General features: G+C 38.5%; 1 protein-coding gene across 8 annotated transcripts in view; it reads right to left on the reverse strand.

Annotated features, from left to right (window-relative positions):
• LINGO2 (leucine rich repeat and Ig domain containing 2) overlaps nt 1–20,081 on the reverse strand; it is a 1,231,101-nt gene that overhangs the window by 1,090,753 nt on the left and 120,267 nt on the right. Inside the window, exon 1 of one of the 8 annotated variants that reach the window (XM_084795144.1) lies at nt 332–350. The exons of the other annotated variants lie outside the window; for them this stretch is intronic. The gene's annotated coding sequence lies outside the window, so the exon portion shown is untranslated. Of the gene's footprint in view, nt 1–331; nt 351–20,081 lie in introns of those variants that run through there. 8 annotated transcript variants of the gene reach the window in all.

A 20,081-nucleotide genomic window follows, 5' to 3' on the forward strand; every position in this document is an offset into this window, starting at 1 on the left:
ATGAATGCCTTAAAAAAAGGAGCTTGCCACAGCATCAAAGGGAGAAGACAGGCTTAACTGTCTTATTGTGTTCTAAAATTATTATTTTCTATGTTTTCAGTTACAGGCATGATGTGTCACCATTGGTAAAAACAAAAACAAGCTATTCTTGTCATGGAAGACTACATAATCGTAGGGCGATAAAGAAATGTAAAAATTAGAAAACATCTGACCTCACTCAGAATGGCTGTGATCAAGACTAAAAGTGATGAATGAATGCATTTTGTCTGAGAAGGGGAGCTTCATACACAGCAGATGGTAGTGTAGCAGTTTCTAAAAATAATTTACCTACCATATTAGCCAGAGGACTTCATGACCTACTGTTGAGAAGCACGTGCAGCTGTGTTTCTCATTGCTCTGTTTAATAGCTAGGAAAGGTCTTTAACCTATACCTCCATCATCAGATGTATAGTAAGACGATGAATGTCAGTCAGCTGTAACAAAAAGTGAAACTGTGAAAATTTCAGATAAATGGATGGAAGAAACTAAACCAAATATAGTTTTGAATGAGGTTTTTCCAATGCACAGAAAGACAAATACAAAACATTGTTGTTTGTATCCAAAACCTAGTTTTGAATCTTTTCTCTTGTATGTAGCTAGAGTACATATAGAGGGCAAGTGATTAAATATGGGCCACTGGAGACTGATGCACTAAGTGTGGGGTATTGCAGAATGTAGGTAGTTAAAGTATAGACAAGAAATGATGGGTTGGAAAATTTTAAACATGGGGAGAACTGGGAAGAATGAGCAAATAGAAGATGGGGAAAAAAAAGTTAACCAAAATTAGAGATGTACGAATAAATTATATCTAACTTGGAATCTTGAAAATGTAGTAGAAATATAGGCTGAAATCAGAAAAGGACAGTGGGCAGGAAAAGGAAAGAGAGAGGACAGGCTAACCAAAGTAAGTATTCATGCACAAGCTATGGGAATCCACTAGTGTGTGAGCAAATTAAAATATGTGTAATGCATAGAAGAAAGCTTTATCTCATATACCCTCCAAGAGTGGATAACACTGCCAGAAAATAAATAGGATTATTTATTTTGAAAATCCAACACATATAAATTACTGCTCAGGTGTTACCAGAGGCGTACAAAGCAAGAAAGGCTATTGCTTTTGCTCTTGACTTTTCTTTCTTTTTTTAAAATTAATTTATTCTTGTTAGATCTCAATGATTATCCCATCCCTTGTATCCTCCCATTCTTCCCTCCCTCCCAGTTTCCCCTTACTCCCCTCCTCTATGACTGTGCCTGAGGGGGATTACCTCCCCCATATACGCTCATAGGATATCAAGTCTCTTCTTGGTAGCCTGCTATCCTTCCTCTGAGTGCCACCAGGTCTCCCCCTCCAGGGGACATGGCCAAATATGAGGCACCAGAGTTCATGTGAAAGTCAGACCCCACTCTCCACTCAACTGTGGAGAATGTCCTGTCCATTGGCTAGATCTGGGTAGAGGTTTGAAGTTTACGGCCTGTATTGTCCTTGGCTGGTGCACTTATATCTGCATACTAGCCCAAGGGGCGTGTCCCACGAAAGCCTTCACTTACCAGAAAACTGGAACAGAGGGGAGGACATTCTATTGGGACTCTAGATGAGAGAAGCATGGGAGAATAGCAAAGTAGAAGGATCCAGCGGGTCCTAGAAACCTACAAGAAGATCATTATGATAGGCAGATTTGGGCTCTTGATTTTTCTAAAGCTGGTTAAAAGGCACTGACTGACCGGGAAGCTCTCCTCTTGCTGCCTACCTTTCATAGCAGAGGAAGGACCTATGCAGGATGACGGAGCAGGAAAGATATCAGTCGTTTTACCTCGCATTAGACCCAACACATTACAAAATCAACAAGCAAGTTGTGCACACTGGTGCAAAAGGGGCATGACAGTGACGAAGGTTACCAACTGCTTTATTTTTGTATTTGAGACCTACTGCATACTTATCATTTCACTGATGGTATTATGCATCTACCTAAAAGCCATTTCCTGGGATATCACTAGTACCATGGCAGACCCTAGTAGATTTGTTTCATTTTTGTGTTGTCATTTATCTTCTTAATCATTATTTTATGCCCACCCCCAACTGTGCTTGTCTCAACCTATGTCCACAAAGCTTCTGTTTGTAGTGGGCTGTTAATTCAGAGACTTATAAATGTCCAAAATATTGAAAATAGTTATCAATAACTGCTTGTCTATGAGTGGGATATCTGTAATAACCTTTTCCTAAATTAGGGCTCAGGGAATCTCATAGGAAATACCTTTTTAATACAAATGTTTAGCTAATGAATAAATAAAATTTTATGTTTTATAAATATATATGTAAATATATTTTATAAATATAAAATTTTATATAATAAAATATTTCATAAATGTATTATATAATATATATTTCATGTTGACTTTTGAAACAGTTGTTACTACTTAGTAAATTTGTAACAATACACAAATTATAGACTGTTAAATCAAATCATAGTTTGAAACATATTTGGTATTTAATTGTGACCCATGGATGAATATCTGCTAATATTAAGAATTGTAGTGCAATGACCATTTATTTGAAATTTTAATTTTAATTTTTGTTTTATAAACACATGCTAAAAGTAGAATGCACACATTTCTAAATAAAATATATTTGGCAAATAATCTTAATGAAGAATTAAAATTGCATTAGACTATTCATAATTTGTAGAATATATCTACATACTTGCATTGGAAGAATTATTTTAAAAACAACATCTAAAAAGCATTAAAAATTATGTATGCCTTATAGTTTTGGGTTTTATGTTACTCTCCTCTTAAGGCTATTGAACCTTTTAGTGTAGTAAGGGTAGAGTTTAGAGATGAGATCATACTATATAGCTCTATTTGGTTTTGAACTCCAGATTTTTCTGCCTGTATCTCTTGATTACAACCAATAAGCTATCATACCAGGACACCAAAGGCATTTCATGTCCAGTGTTCTTTGAAACCACTTTTAAAACATATAGAACCACAAAAATGGCTTAATTTTTCCAATTTACAACATTACTAAACTTTAGAATAATTAAGAACCCAACCAAAAATTACTGATAAGACCCTCTGTTCTCAGAAAAAGAGACTTTAAATTCATTTTAAATCAGATGGAACAGTAAGAAAAAACTTCTAGGCACAATCTGAGATTTCTTTTCTTTTTAATTTACTCAGACTACATCCCACTTGTTATCCCCTTACTCATGTCTTCCCATTTTCTCCCTCACTCCCTCTTCTGTGCTATTCCCCTCACCTAGACTTCTGACAGAAGGGGACTTCTTCCTCCACCATATGATGACAGCCTATCAGGTCTCATCTGGATACCCTGCTTCCCCTTCCTCTTTGTGCATACAAGGCCTCACCACCAATGAGAAATGATCAAATCAGGGGCACCAGGGTTCATGTCAGAGGCAGTCCCTGCTCTCCCCACAACCTTGGATAATGAGTTATACATTGGCTAGATCTGAATAGGGGGTCTAGGTTTGCTGCATGCATTGTCCTTGGTTGGTATAAGAGTTGTGCAGGTCACCCTGGGTCCAGATCCACTGGCCTTGATGGCCTCTTTGTGGGGCTCCTGAGCCCTTTGGGTCCTAACACTCACTAAACAACATCCATTGGAACATATAGTGTCCTGGAAATGTCAGACAATGACATCCATAATCATGAAATAAATTCGTGGCAGTTATAGAAAATACCGTTTTAATATTTGACTAATATATAGTCTTACAAATACTAAGATTTGTGAACCAAAAGATAATCACAAAATGCTGTCTGTGGTCAATGTAAAATTCTGAATGTAAGTTCATAAATTCCATCAGAACACCTGAAATGGAATATCCAAAGTGGGCAATCTGGAAGTCCCTCATAGGTCTATGACTCAACTTATAACATGATTTTCTGTTCCCATAATTCAATGTTATATAAAGTAATCACTGTAGCATGATTAATGGCTGTAATAAATATGTAATTAAAATTACATGTGACAGCAATATCATCCCTATAACAGATGGATCCAATTAAGCTTGACTCTAAAATTTCTTTTCTGATTAGATAAATTTTATGAAACTGTGCTATTCAAGTATTTTAGGTAATATTCCCCATGTTCTTTTGCATGCATAATTCTGATTCAGATAACTAAACTACACCAAAGCAAATGTCTACATAAGACAATAGCTACAATTATAATAGAAATGTGTGCTCATTCATTTAATGCTGTTTCTTAGTGAGGCAAATAGTGAAAGTGATGCTGACAGGAAGATGCCCAGGAGTCGAGGACTATGTGCGACATGTAGTGACTGTGAAAACAAGGAGACAAGAACAGCACAACAATGTATCAGAAAGGAAAAGCAGGGCAGATGTCAAGAAGAACCATGTGAACAATTCAAATCTAAGTCACATTCTAAAGAGGGTCAGGCGACCGGATATACAGAAGTCTCCATTTTCAAATGGCCACATTAAAATCCATAATACTGCCTGTAAGAAACACAAGCAGTGGCATTATTTGAAAACTAAAAGTTAGAAAAACAAAGTGCAGCGATCGATCATATATTGTTCCTGACTCACACAGAGAAGTGATGATGAGCATGTTCAAAATATGCCTCATACTATAACAAAGATGTAATATGATGGAAACCTTATGTGCTTCTCTCTATGTATGATACAAATGTTATTGTGATCATGTGAATTAACAGTAAGTGGATTTTAGCCAAATAACACAGGATAACCACACTACAGCAGAGTCCTGGAGAAACTAAACAATAAGAAAGACCCTATGGAGAAGAATGATTAACTCTCATTCAGAATGGCAAATAGAACAGACACCAGAAGCAGTTGAAGGGAAGGAACAGGAAGGGACCCTACCATAGAGGTCCTCTGAAGGACTCCACCCAGCAGGAGATCCAAGTAGGTGCTAAGACACAGACAAAAACTGGGGTGGACCACAGGGAGTCTTATGAAAGAGTTGGGGAATAGAGAGACCGGAAGGGATCAGGTGCTCTACAATGAGAGCACTGGAGCCAACAAATCAGGGCAGAGGAAGGGATGCTGCAGAGACTGATGCGCCAACCAAGGACCATGCATGGTGAGCACCTACACCCTCTGCTCAGATGTAGCAGACAGGCAGAACAGTCTCCTTGTGGGTCCCATAATATGGGGAGTAGGAGTTTCTCCTGTCATGAACTCTGGACTCCACTCGTTGATCACTGCCCCCTGGGACAGCCTTGCCAGACCACAGAGGAAGAGGATACAGGCAGTCCAGGTGAGACTTGATAGGCTGAGGTCAGATGCTAGTGGAGGAAGGCTCCGCTTTCTGAGGACTAGGGTAGGGAGGGTGAGTGGATGAAGGAGGGAGGGTCGAATCAGGAGACAATGAGGAAGAGGGCTATAATCAGGATATAAAGTGAACAAATTAAAAATTAAAAAAGGAAAACATCAATATCCACTACATTCTACCGACTTTCTTTGATTTATCAGTTTTACAGGAAAATAAAACTTTCTCACTAATTATTCACTTGACCAGATACCATTGTTTCTCCATAAAGGAGAACATCTTATACACGGGTCCCCTTATGACAGGACATATGCCTAATTTTTATTCTTAAATTCATTTCATTATGAGTTTAGTGTAACACTATAAAGTACTATAATCTACACAAACCTTGCTACTTACTTTTAAGTTCTGTGAGAAGAGGATATATCTTTATATTTTGTAGGTAAGTTTTAAACCAAAATATAATTAAACACTTAGTGTATAAATGTGCATGCTGCCAATTCTGACAACTTGAGTTTAATGTTTAATGTTACAAGGAGAGAACAATTACTCATTTTTAAAAATTCTTTTTAGTTTTTCGAGACAGGGTTTCTCTGTGTAGCCTTGGCTGGCCTCGAACTCACAGTGATCTGCCTGCCTCTGCCTCCCAAGTGCTGGGATTAAAGGCATGTGCCCCTCCAGGGAACATGGTCAAAGGTGAGGCACCAGAGTATGTGAGAAAGTAATATCCCACTCTCCACTCTACTGTGGAGAATGTTCTGTCCATTGGCTAGATCTGGGTAGGGGTTTAAGGTTTACCGCCTGTATTGTCCTTGGCTGGTGCCTTAGTTTGAGCGGGACCCCTGGCCCCAAATCTGCCTATTATAATGTTCTACTTGTAGGCTTCTAGGACCCTCTGGAACCTTCTACTTTGCCATTCTCCCATGACTCTCTCATCTATAGTCGCACTAGGATGTCCTTCCCTCTGTCTCAGTTTCCTGGTAAGTGAAGGCTTTCGTGGGGCATGCCCCTTGGGCTAATATGCAGATAAAAGTGAGTATATACCATTTGAGTCTTTCTGCTTCTGGGTTAACTCACTCATTATGATCATTTCTAGCTCAATCCATTTATCCACAAATTTCGGGAATTCCTTGTTTTTAATAGCTGAGTAGTATTCCATAGTGTATATGTACCACAGTTTCTTTATTCATTCTTCTATTGAGGGACACTTAGGCTGTTTCCATGTTCTGGCTATTATGAATAAGGCTGCTATGAACATGGTTGAGCAAATTTTCTTGCTGTGTGCTGGAGCATCTTCTGGGTGGCACTCAGAGGAAGGACAGCAGGGTACCAAGAAGAGACTTGATACCCTATGAATATATACAGGGAGAGGTAATCCCCCTCAGGAACTGTCATAGGGGATGGGAATAAGGGGAAAATGGGAGGGAGGGAAGAAAGGGAGGATACAAGGGATGGGATAACCATTGAGATGTAACAAGAATAAATTAATAAAGGTGAAAAAAAATAAAGGCATGTGCCACCACACTTGGCTCTAGAGCAATTATTCTTATAGAATTAAATTTTATTAAATCTTCAGTAATAATATCATGTTTCTTACAGTAGCCCTGGTAGAAAAAGGCTTTTGTATTTTCCTTCGTTAACAGGTGAACTATTTTTTTAAATACACTTTTAAAATGTGAACTATCAGTTGTTACATTATCAACATCTGCGTTCTCCAATGAGGTTGTCTTTATTTTAAGTTTGTTTTTCATTTTGGCATCTTTGCTAAAGTAATGTTCTAAAAGAGTACAAAAACAGGTCACAGTCTATTCTGACCTTCACTGAGATTCTCCCTTTCCTGATATTTTGGGGAACAGTGCTGGAGACAGAATGTTGTGCATGGTACATAACCACTCTAAAGCTGAGTTTTCTCTCCTTTTAAGTAACATTTTTTTTAAGCAGTAGTAAGTCTTAGAATGTATTTAAATAAAATTACCTACATTATTGCGAGTATAATTGCTAGCTTTTCATTGTTTCAGAATGTGTCTGTAAAAAATACATTGATACCAAAGCCCTCCAATGGAGCAGGTCTTCTGTTGTAATTGTTACTAAAATAGATGATTAAAATAACCATTTAAAATGAGAAATGTATCTAGTGCCTGTGCATTGAAGAAAATTTGAGCTAATCTATTCAGAAATAAGTTGTAAAATTACGCCATTTCCCCTCCTATGTGTAATTTATACATTAATTCTTTGAGGTATATTAATTAGGTGACAGTTTATATAAGAAATATATCAGCAAATTTTAAAATCAATCACCACATGTACATAAAGCAACTATAAATAAGGGTGTCGGCATTACCAGTTGTACAATATTCTTAGGTAAAGTGAAGAAAATGATGTAAGAAGATCAGGTAAGGCTGGATATCAGAAGTATCTAGTACAGATGTAAGAAAATAAACCTCGCTAGAAGTTTAAGACTTGAGTTTTTTTTAAAGACTAATAATTCATAAGAGAAAAACAATGTTGGGATAAGTAAGAAAATGATTTTTTGTTAACTTTGTGGTTATATATTTTTCTTCCATCTCAGATTATCTCAAGAAGTTCTATGTATTAGGACAGGAAAAATCTCCTTAAAGTGGGAAGCTAACTTTTCAGAAGTAAAGTCAGTAGCAGTAGTAGGAGATTGTGAAGGGGAAGCATTTTGTGGCACATAATCTACTTATGATTTACCAGAAATAGACTGGCAGTTTGAGAAAAGTTAACCAGAAAAATTATAGCCTTCTGCTGTTTAATACTTTTATTAAAAAATATCTGTTAAAATGATCTACAACTTCTGCACATCCTGATTCTTAGAAAGGGGTAGATAAGACCAGAGCAAAATCTTTTTACTTGGTCGATACAACTTGATCTTTACTGATGGTTCTGGATGGGGGTGCCTCACAAATTGTGAAAACCCTTCTAACACTGCCCAGCTGCAGAAGATGCCCACTCACATAGCATGTTTGCATGCAGGGTTCTTCATCCTTCCCTAAGTATTAAAGGATAAATATCCTTATTTCACTTCAAAGCAAAGCACTTTGTCAAAGGCAGCATTTTAGCAGGTGTTGGCACATGGGCAAACAAGGATTCTCATGCCATTTTCATCATGTTTCCTATTCCACTGTGCAGAGGCATCATAATCTTTTCTATTGTTTTTGAGTAAAAATGTTTTTGTTGGTTTTGAGTTTTTGTTTGTTTGTTTTGTTGTTGTTGTTGTTTGGTCTTTTGAAAAAGGGTTTCTCTGTGTAGCCTTGGCTGCTCAAGACTGACTTTGTAGAAGAGGCTGGCCTTGGACTCACCTTGATCTGCCTGCCTCTGCTGATCTGCATGCTGGGATTAAAGACATGCCCTACCACGCCCAGCTAGCTAAAGCTCAGCTGTGACGTGTGACTCATGTTCTGAAATCTATTGTTTAAATGTGATTGCATAGTGTTATTTCAGATATAATATAACTATAAATTGACACATCTGAGCAAAAGTATTGAGAATACTTGGAAGACAAAATAATGAAAAATAATGATGACCTTAGGAACTTTGTGTCTGGGGAAATAACTCAGTATTTTCAGCAATCATAAGGACCTGTGTTTGTATGCCAAGCCTACAGAAATGCCATGTGCTATTGTCTATGCCTATACGAAGACCGAATGTGAGGAGCTGGAAAAAGACATATTCAGGGTCTTTGTTTTAAGCCAGTCTAGAAAAAATGTCAAGTTCCATGTTCAACAAGAAACATTGTCTCAAAAGCTAAGGTAAATGATCATAATGAATAAGTTAGCCCAGAAGCAAAAAGATTCACATGGTATATACTCACTTATAATTAGGCACTAGCCCAAAAGACATGTCCCACGAAAGTCTTCACTTACCAGGAGATTGGAGTAGATGCGAGGACATACTACTGAGAATCTAGGTAAGAGAAATATAGGAGATGGGGAAATAGAAGGATCCAGAGGGTCCTAGAAACCTACAAGAATATCGTGATGGGTGGATCAGGGCCGAGGGGTACTGCTCAAACTACTGCACTAACCAAGGACAATACAAGTAGTAAACATCGAGCCCCAACTCTGATCTACCCAATGGACAGGACATTCTCCACAGTTATGTGGAGAGCAGGGACTGACTTTGGTATGAACTCTAGTGCTCCATATTTGACCGCCTCCCCTTGGTGGGGAGGCCTGCTGGCACTCAGAGAAAGAATAAGCAGGCTACCAAGATGAGACTTGATAGCCTGTGACCATATAGTGGGGGAGGAGGTCCCCCTCAGTCATAGACCTAGGTGAAATCAGGAGGGAGGGAGGAATTGGAGGATACATACAAGTGATGGGATAACAACTGAGTTGTAATCTGAATAAATTAATAAAATTAAAAATAAAAATTAAAAAAAGAATGGAAGAAGAAGCACCAGATATTACTCTCTATTGTGCAAGCACAGATTCACACACAGAAAGTTTTCTTTTCTCTCTTTAGTACGAACAAATATTCTAGTACTCAGAAATGCCCCCTCCATATACACAATCAGCAAATATACCTGGTACTTCTAGGCATAATGAGCATAGAATTTGTAGAAGTGATGAAGGATTATGATTATTAATCTCAGTTGTCAATTTGACTACATCTGGAATCAACTAAAACATAAGTTGAATGACATTTCCATGAGAATTTCTTTAAATCTTAATTTCTTCGCTTTACATTCCCATGCTGTTGCCTCCTGTTCCCACACTTCCTCCCTCCTTCATGCCTTTTCCCCACTTCCCCTCCTCCTCAGAAGGGGCAGCCCTCCTCCCCTAACACCTGACCTCAGCCTATCAGTTCTCATCTGGACTGCCCGTATCTTCTTTCTCTGTAGCCTGGCAAGGATGCCCCACCAGGGGGACGTGGGCACTAGAGTCTCTGTCAGAAGTAATCTCTACTGCCAATATTGTGGGACCCCTCAAGTAGACTGTGCTGCCTACCTACTACATCTGAGCAGAGGGTCTAGGTCCTCACCTTGTATGGTCTTGGGTTGGTGCATCAGTCGCTGCAGCATCCCCCTCCTCCCCCAGATTCACTGGCTCCATTTGTCTCTTTGAGAATCTTTTCAACCAGATTATGTGGAGGTGAATGTTCTATCCTTAGTCTGGTCACACATTACAATTGTAGCCCCTTTAAAGAATAAGGGAGAAGCAAACTGCTCCTCCCTGTTTACCTTCATTCTAACTAGCAAGTTTGTCTGTTTGTCTGTTGCTGTATCTGATATGAAATCCAATGTCTTTAGAATTCCAATATAGACTACAAACTAGCAGTTCTCCAGGGAACTCAATCCTCTAGGACTGTAGCACCAGACAGAAATCTCAGGAGCAGGGGCTGGAGAGATGGCTCAGTGGTTAATAGTATTGACTGTCTGCTCTTCCAAAGGACCTGGGTTTAATTCCCAGCACCCACATGGCAGCTCACAACTGCCTGCAATTCCAGTTCCAAGGGATCTGACACCCTTGCTCCCATACCAATGCACATAAAATAAATTTAAATAAGTTATTTTAAAAAAAGAAACCTCAGTTTGTGCGGGACCCCTGGGCCCAAATCTGCCTATCATAATGTTCTACTTGTAGGTTTCTAGGACCTTCTAGATCCTTCTACTTTGCTATTCTCCCATGCTTCTCTCATCCAGAGTCTCAATAGAATGTCCTCCCCTCTGTCCCAGTTTCCTGGTAAGTGAAGGCTTTCGTGGGGCATGCCCCTTGGGCTAGTATGCAGATAAAAGTGAGTATATATCATTTGAGTCTTTCTGCTTCTGGATGAAATCACTCATTATGATCATTTCTAGCTCAATCCATTTGTCCACATATTTTGGGAATTCCTTGTTTTTAATAGCTGAGTAGTATTCCATAATGTATATGTACCACAGTTTCTTTATCCATTCTTCTATTGAATGACACTTAAGCTGTTTCCATGTTCTGGCTATTATGAATAAGGAACCAGCCAAGGACAATACAGACCGTAAACTTTAAACCCCTACCCAGATCTAGCCAATGGTCAGAACATTCTCCACAGTAGAGTGGAGCGTGGGATATGACTTTCTCACGTACTCTGGTGCCTCATATTTGACCATGTCCCTGGGAGGGGGAGACCTGGTGGCACTCAGAAGAAGGATAACAGGTTACCAAGAAGAGACTTGATACCCTATGAGCATATACAGGGGAGGAAATGCCCCTCAGGAACAGTCATAGGGGAGGGGAATAGGGGGAAAATGGGAGGGAGGGAAGAATGGGAGGATACAAGGGATGGGATAACCATTGAGATGTAATAAGAATTAATTAATAATAAAAAAAAGAAACCTCAGGAATATCCAGCTTCATGCACAAAAGAACTACTCGATTCCTGGCCTCTCTGTCACAAGGAAGTCATATTGATCTCTCTGAAGTATGCTTGTATGTCAGTCTTATAAAGTGCATTTGTGTGTGTGTATGTGGGTATGGGTGTATATGAGTGTGTGTGTGTGTGTGTGTGTGTGTGTGTGTGTGTGTGTTTGAGTGTGTGTGTGTGTGTTATTCTGTTCCTTTAGAAAATCCTGATCAATAAGAGGATGTAACACATAAATTGTGTGAATTGTGGTGCACTTACCCACACCAATTCAGTATATTTTACATATCTACCTTTTACCCAAATCATACAAATTAGATTTGCCTCTAAGCATGTTGTTTTCCAATTTAAAATGATAGAATATTCTCTACATCCCCAATTTTAATACATTCAATATTTTGAAGTATTCTGAGAGGAATACAATTTGAAAAAGAAACAGTTTATACTAGGAAAGCCATTGGTATTTGATAGCTTTCAGTTTTCATAGCAATAAACATTTCGTGTGTGTGTGCGATAACTTCAGAGAAAAAGAAGCCTAGCTAAGAGTATGGTTAATATCATATTCAATTGTTGCTTTTCCTAACAAAACTAGTTTCATTGTATAAGTATTCATTCCTTTGAAATAAAAGTTGTATTAATTTTAAAAAATACCATCTTCAGGCTTTGGCTTCTGTTAGGATACTATACTAATGATCTTTTTGCATGTGCGCTTCACTCAGCTGTGGTTGGTTTTGATTCACTTTTTTTGAAGTGAAAAATCACTTATGTTGGAAAGAATGAGGTGAGGGAAAAAAGACTAAAAGGAGTAGGAGGTTAAATACGCTGAAAAGCTAAGTCAGACCTCAGGTGTGATTTCTACTGTGCACTTCCTATAGGAACCTGTAGACACTGACGCTCAATGTAGGGTTATTGTAGCACAGCTACACCTTCTTTAAAAAATTCTTGGGGAATATTGTACACTGCATTTTTATAATACTTACCATTTCCTCTGTCTCCTCCCAGTCCTAAACCCTTTGTCTACTCGGGTGACACTGTGTCCTCTTTTTTAATTTTAATATTTATTTTCATGCATACCAGTTTCAACCTATGCTGCCCATGTATTCATGAATGTGTGTACAATGGAGATTTGGTGATGCTCTTTTTTAAAAAAATAGAATCTCTCTCAGCAGCTACCAATCCCAATAAATTCTTGGCTAGGAATGGGGTTTCTTCACACCCACACCTGCCCTATATGCTGAGATTGGTCAAGGTTGAGCTTGTGGAAGCCGTCTCAACTACTGTGAGCTCCTATGTGCAATTGCCCCCTGCTCTTTCCAGATAACATTGTCTCCTTGTGGCTCTATACCTCCTCTTGCTCTTAAACTCTTCCCTCTCCTCTTCCACAAAGACCTCTGTGTCCTGGTGGGGAGGGGGTGTGATAAACACGTAGCAGTTAGAGGTGAGGATTATATAATCTTATTCTGTGCACACAAAGCAGTTTTCAGTGTCTGTTTTTATCATCATCTACTACAAATAGAAGTTTCTGATAAGTGTTAAAAAATGAGCTGACTCCTAATGGCATATTGTTATGCCCATATTTTAAGGCATAACTTTTTCTTCAAGATCACAAGGAGAGATCTGAAGATACCTCACTCTGCCAAGTCAGTTTTATATGATTACACAGGTTGCCTTTAATCACAAGCACAGAAACCATTCAGGTTAGGCATCCTAGAAGCTAATATTCTCAAGACATTGGAACTGGAAACACACTGTGCATTTAAATGGAAAGGAAAATTTACTATAGTAAAACATTTCTGTGTATGCAAAAAGCATAGTGAATCCACAAGTACTTAGTTTAAACTGAAGGCAAAGTTAGCCATAAAAAGAAAAAAATGGTAGAAAATAAAAAAGTGCTTGTTCACAAATTTTACAGGTATGAAAATTTATTGTGTAGTACCAGTTACTTCTATTTAAAGACCACGTATTGCATAGACTTTCTCATTCCCATATTAATTGGGGCTTTGTTATTATTGTTACTTTTTAATGAAAGCAAGTATATAGCAGCTTGTTTAACCTAAATGCCCATTGTTTCTTTAATTAATGAACTTCCGATTTTCACATAATGATTTCAGTAATATAAGAAATAAAATTATCATCTAACAGTACTACTGGGAGAAAACTACCTATACCACAATACGTTAATCTAAGACAGACAATGGCATTGGATCCCACCAGATACCACAAATCTTCTATGGATGAGGAAATATCAAGAAAGACAATCTCAAAGGTTCCTTACCTTCACAGTGTTATAATACTGAAATCTAAATCCTGTAAAACCTAGAATTAGGGAAAGATATCATAAACTTTCTGAGAATACATTAAAAAATTTAGATACTACTAAATGAGTAGTAGTGACAGATTCTGAGAGTAAATGCAGACTTTTCCTTCCTTCCTTCCTTCCTTCCTTCCTTCCTTCCTTCCTTCCTTCCTTCCTTAATATTGGTGTTTCTATCTAGCTTATCATTGGATATGAATTCAGTCTCTAAGGATCTAGTGTTAAACTACAAATAAAAAATGAATAATTACATACAACAGTGACTGTTAATGAACATTTATATTTGTTGAGAACAACTCTGAGATTCCATCTTACACCCATCAGAATGGCTAAAATAAAAAATTCAAGCGACACCACATGCTGGCGAGGATGTGCGGAGAGAGGAACACTCCTTCATTGCTGGTGGGAATGCAAACTAGTACAGCCACTTTGGAAATCTATCTGGTGCTATCTCAGAAAAATTGGAATAGGGCTTCCTCAAGACCCAGCTATTCCACTCCTTGGAATATACCCAGAAGAAGCTCCAGCACACAAGAACATTTGCTCAACCATGTTCATAGCAGCCTTATTCATAATAGCCAGAACATGGAAACAGCCTAAGTGTCCCTCAATAGAAGAATGGATAAAGAAACTGTGGTACATATACACTATGGAATACTACTCAGCTATTAAAAACAAGGAATCCCCGAAATTTGTGGACAAATGGATTGAGCTAGAAATGATCATAATGAGTGAGTTAACCCAGAAGCAGAAAGACTCAAATGGTATATACTCACTTTTATCTGCATATTAGCCCAAGGGGCATGTCCCACGAAAGCCTTCACTTACCAGGAAACTGAGACAGAGGGGAGGACATTCTAGTGGGACTCTAGATGAGAGAAGCATGGGAGAATGGCAAAGTAGAGGGATCCAGAGGGTCCTAGAAACCTACAAGTAGAACATTATGATAGGCAGATTTGGGCACAGGGGTCCCGCTCAAACTAAGGCACCAGCCAAGGACAATACAGACCGTAAACCTTAAACCCCTACCCAGATCTAGCCAATGGACACAACATTCTCCACAGTAGAGTGGAGAGTGGGATAATACTTTCTCACATACTCTGGTGCCTCACCTTTGACCATGTCCCCTGGAGGGGGAGACCTGGTGGCACTCAGAGGAAGGACAGCAGGTTACCAAGAAGAGACTTGATACCCTATGAGCATATACAGGAAGAGGTAATCCCCCTCAGGAACAGTCATAGGGGAGGGGAATAAGGGGGAAATGGGAGGGAGGGAAGGATGGGAGGATACAAGGGATGGGATAACCATTGAGATGTAACAAGAATAAATTAATAAAGGAAAAATGATAAGAAAAAAGAGAAGGAAGGTCAGATTGTTGATATAGGTATGCTTTTGTTGCAACAAAACACTGTAAATACTTTTGTCCCACATTCATCAGGGATAAAAGAAACCTAAATGGTGTTTTATTTCAGCATATGACAATAACGTGGATTAATTTTCCCATTTCCCATTGTTCAAAATTATGAAAAATAATTAAGTCAATAAATCTCAAGAATAGATTTTAAAATACATATGAGCTACTGACAATAAATAATGAGAGCTCTCACAAAGAGAAATGTACATGGGTAGATATGAAAGCCCAATATTTACTTTCAAGACAATAGTTGTATGTGTACCTTATGGGTAGTAAATACCTATCTGACTGAATTTAAGTCTTGTTCAACAGGAAGGAGTTCATTCCCGGAACTGTAAGCCTAGCCAGATACCTCTAGCTGTTGATGCCAGAACTCCAAGAAGAGAACCTACTGGTACCTCTTTAATAACCAGTCTTACTCCTAATTGCTTTCTGAATCACTATACCTACGTAAGTGTAGTTCTCAACAAACTTCATCAAAGAAGTTCCTTTTAGCAGAAAATGGAAACTACTAGAGAAAATTGTAACTATTCAAAATACAAAGAATGACTGATGATGTGGTTGCCTATCCCCAGTTGATTCATATAAAACTGCGTCTACAAGCCAGCTTGAGGGACTAACATGGGAGAGGATGTGGCCAGACTGTAAGAGCCAGAAGATCAACACATCAGCTGTGAAATTGTGTCATTTATATGTGACATGGTGGCTGCACCCATGAAATCGCAACAATATGGTTGCCTAAACAAGAGCTGAGCCACTGTAACAGCTTACATGACAGCACCAATGGAGGAACTCTTATAAGGCCCCACTGCAGGCCAAAGACATGGATTTTTGGTAGTGTTTTGTTTTTAAACCATAGTATTTAATGGTTTAAATATAATGATCCAAGTTTCTATTTACTCCATGTGTTACTGTTATAGATATTCCTAGAACCAAAGTGTTCTTGCTGTCCTTCTTTGCTATAGTTGGCCTACCAATGCAATGTAACATACTGTGAGTAGACACTCAACAAAGAATTTGCTAAAGGTAAAAACACCAAGATAGATGGGAAGTGCACACATGATACTTGACATGGAGAGGCTTCATTGTTAATAAGAGAAGGAGCTTAGGTTAATATGTACTTTTTATGTTGTTTTTGTGTGTGTGTGTTTTGTTTCTAGAATTGTTTTTTATTTGTTTTGTTTTTTTGCTATATAGTACCAAAACCAAACTAACAATCTAGAATAGCTACTTGAGTGTTTGGCAGTTACAAGACATGTTTTGTTGGAATCAAGGTCATTCTTTTAAAAAATGTGCTTTGATGGAATTTTTCCCAAAGACTTAGTTTTCATAAATAACTTTTCAAAATGAATACTAACTGATACTATAATAACATCCTGATCTGATAATATATGGAATACTTTTGCATGTGATTTATGCACATTTAATGAGTACATACTGACTTCTCTTTCTAGAGTTCCCGGTATGTGACTCCTCCTGCTACAGTTCTACAGGGCAATTTTAAAAAATTAGTCATTAAATAAATAGATAATAGCTCTCATTGTTTAACAATAATTTATTCTCTCCACACTGACTGTACCTTACAAAAAACAAACTAAAAACAAACAAATGAACAAACAAACAAACAAACAAAAAAACACCATCACTACCACTTCCATTAAAACTTTCCTGGAAAACAGAACAGAAAATCCTACAGAAGATATACTTTGAGGTGGGTTGTGATACTAACTCCAGTTGTACTATTTTTTATGATTTTTATTTTTAACAGGTAGCCAGCTCCATAAATCAGCCATCAGTAAGGTTTAAGAACAGCTATAACAGGAATTCCCAGAGATTAAGAACTCTATGGAAATGAACTCTGGTGCTTCATATTTGACCACTTTCCCTTTGTGGGGAGATTGGGTGGCACTCAGAGAAAGAATAAGCAGGCTACCAAATGAGACTTGATAGCCTATGTCCATATAGTCTGGGAGGAGGTTGCCCTCGGTCATAGAGGGCGGGAATAGGGTGAGAGCAGGTGGGAGGGAGGGAGGAAGGGGAGGATACAACTGATGTGATAACAATTGAGTTGTAATCTGAATAATTAATTAAATTACAAAAAAAAGAATCCAGAAAAGATGAACAGTAATTGCTAAGTACAGCAGATGGCACAGAGAGGACAGCAGGTCCCATATGCATTCCTGACTCTTCACATACACTTCACACACATGATTCTGTTAAGTGTCCTACTGAGTTACTTCCAATAGTTTGAGAGTGTTATTGGAGGCTGTTTAGAATAAATAATTTATACCAGTTAATTGTTAGTTGAGTAAATCATGGTCATGTCAATTACTAGCCTATTTTTATTACATGAATATAGATCTTAGGTATAACAGATATATGTGATTCAATACAAAGATAAGATAAAATAATTAGATAAGGTCTTCAAAAACTCAGAGACATGCAGAATATGGCATTTTAAATGTTTTTATTAGTTTAAGTATTCACTGACAATGAGACAGGTTAGCTCTTGGCAATACCATGCCTATCTCAAAAAGGATTATGAGCATCAAAGAACCTCCTTATGGAGATGGCTTCAAATGTGGCAAACAAGCCACTGGGAAAATGTCCTCATTTCTACCACAGACATAATTTTGCCTAAAAAAAAGGGCAAGCTTGGATGCAGGCAGAGTCGATTGCCAAACTCTGCCAAGACAGGGTATGCATGTCCTCAATAGTTCCTGCTGCAAAAATATGTCTGTCAGATATATTGGGCCAGAAGGCTGAAGTTGATTCTCCAACATTATGGAGAGTTTTAGGTGACTATTCAGGTAGCAAACTGAACTGTCTCTGTCATCTTCTCATTTGGAAAACTACTTACCTGATCTTGTAAGACCCCCTCCCCTGTGCACCCGACATAGCAAGCATAGCAGCAGTAACGCTATCTTGCAAGGCAAGACTAGAATAATAGGTTCCCGGGATAAGATAAGGCCTGGGGCTCAGAGGAGAAAGATAAAAGCGTGCTTGTCCTTGTCAAACAAGATATTTATGGTCGGCCATCTGGCCCAGAGAACGGATAAACTCCCCTGTTCCCATCCGATGGCCGGGCCATAACCTCGCTCCATGTCAAACAAGATATTTATGGATGACCACCTGGCCCAGAGAACGGATAAACTCCCCTGTTCCCAGAGCCCATCTAATGACCGGGCTATAACCTCGCCTCATTTAAATTTACCAATCAGAGCCCTGTAACTATGCTTCTCGCTTCTGTAACCGAGCTTCCCGCCAAACTCCCTATAAAGGACCCCCTATAGACTCGCTCGGCGCGCCAGCCTCTCCAGAGACTGAAACGCCCGGGTACCCGTCCCCTTAATAATAAAGCCTCTTGCGTGTTGCAACCGAAGCCTTGGTCTCGTTGGTTCTTGGTGGGGGTCTCCACGTTAAGACCGCCGTGTCGGGGGTCTTACAATCTCTGGTATACTCAGGTAGTCAGGTTATTCTTTCTCAAATCTCTGATGGGGTTGAAGACCAGATGGTTTAGTTTTACAATTAAACTTAGTTGTTTGGAAGTTAAGATGATTTTAGGTCTAGATAGATGTTTTAAGTTGATAATGATGAGGTATGATAGATATTAATATATATTCAGAATTTTAGAGGCACTAAGATAAAAAAGATGTTTTCTTCAAGGCAGTCATATACAAATGGCCAAAACACTGGGAATGCAACATTTATATAATTCCTGAATGTTTCAAGGTTCTTCTTGCTGTAGGTAGTTTGTTGTATATATTTGCAATAATACAAATGTATATGTAGAAAATAAAAAATATTTAATAAAACATATATCAAAGTAAATTAAGATAAAGTTCCTTTTCATTTATTTATTTAATTTTTATTTTAATTTTATTAATTTATTCAGGTTACAACTCAATTGTTATCCCATCGCTTGTATTCTCTCATTCCTCCCTCCTTCCCGCTTTCACCCTATCCCCCTCCCCTAGGTTTATGACCGAGGAGGACCTCCTCCCCAACTATATGGTCATAGGCTATCAAGTCTCATCTTGATAGCCTGCTTACTTTTTCTTTGAGTGCCACCAGGCCTCCCCACCAAGGGGAGGTGGTCAAATATGGAGCACCAGAGTTCATGTCAAAGTCAGTCCCCACTCCACATAACTGTGGAGAATGTCCTGTCCATTGGGTAGGGGTTCAATGTTTCCTATTGTATTGTCTTTGGTTAGGGCAATAGTTTGGGCAGAACCCCCTGGGCCCCAATCCACCTTTCATGGTGTGCTCCTTGTAGGTTTCTAGGACCCTCTGGATCCTTCTATTTCCCCATCTCCTATAGTTCTCTTACCTAGAGTCTCAGTAGAATGTCCTCACATCTATCCCAATCTCCTCATAAGTGAAGACTTTTGTGAAACATGCCTTGGTATATACTCACTTATAATTGGGCACTAGCCCAAGAGTTCCTTTTAAAAGACCCCTTGTTGGGGCTGAAGATATGGCTCAGAGTTTAAGAGCACCAGCTACTTTTTCAAAGGTCCTGGGTTCAATGCCCTGCAATCATGTGGTGGTTCACAAGCATCTATATAAAATCTGGTCCCTTCTTGTAGTGTGCAAGTATACATGCAAGCAGGATACTTTATATGTCATAGATAAATAAATAAATATTTTAAAAAATTAGAAGGACCCTTGCTAAAACACCCCTC

The sequence above is a fragment of the Acomys minous genome (genome assembly GCF_964271855.1).
Source record: "Acomys minous genome assembly, chromosome: 1".
Lineage (NCBI taxonomy): Eukaryota > Metazoa > Chordata > Mammalia > Rodentia > Muridae > Acomys > Acomys minous.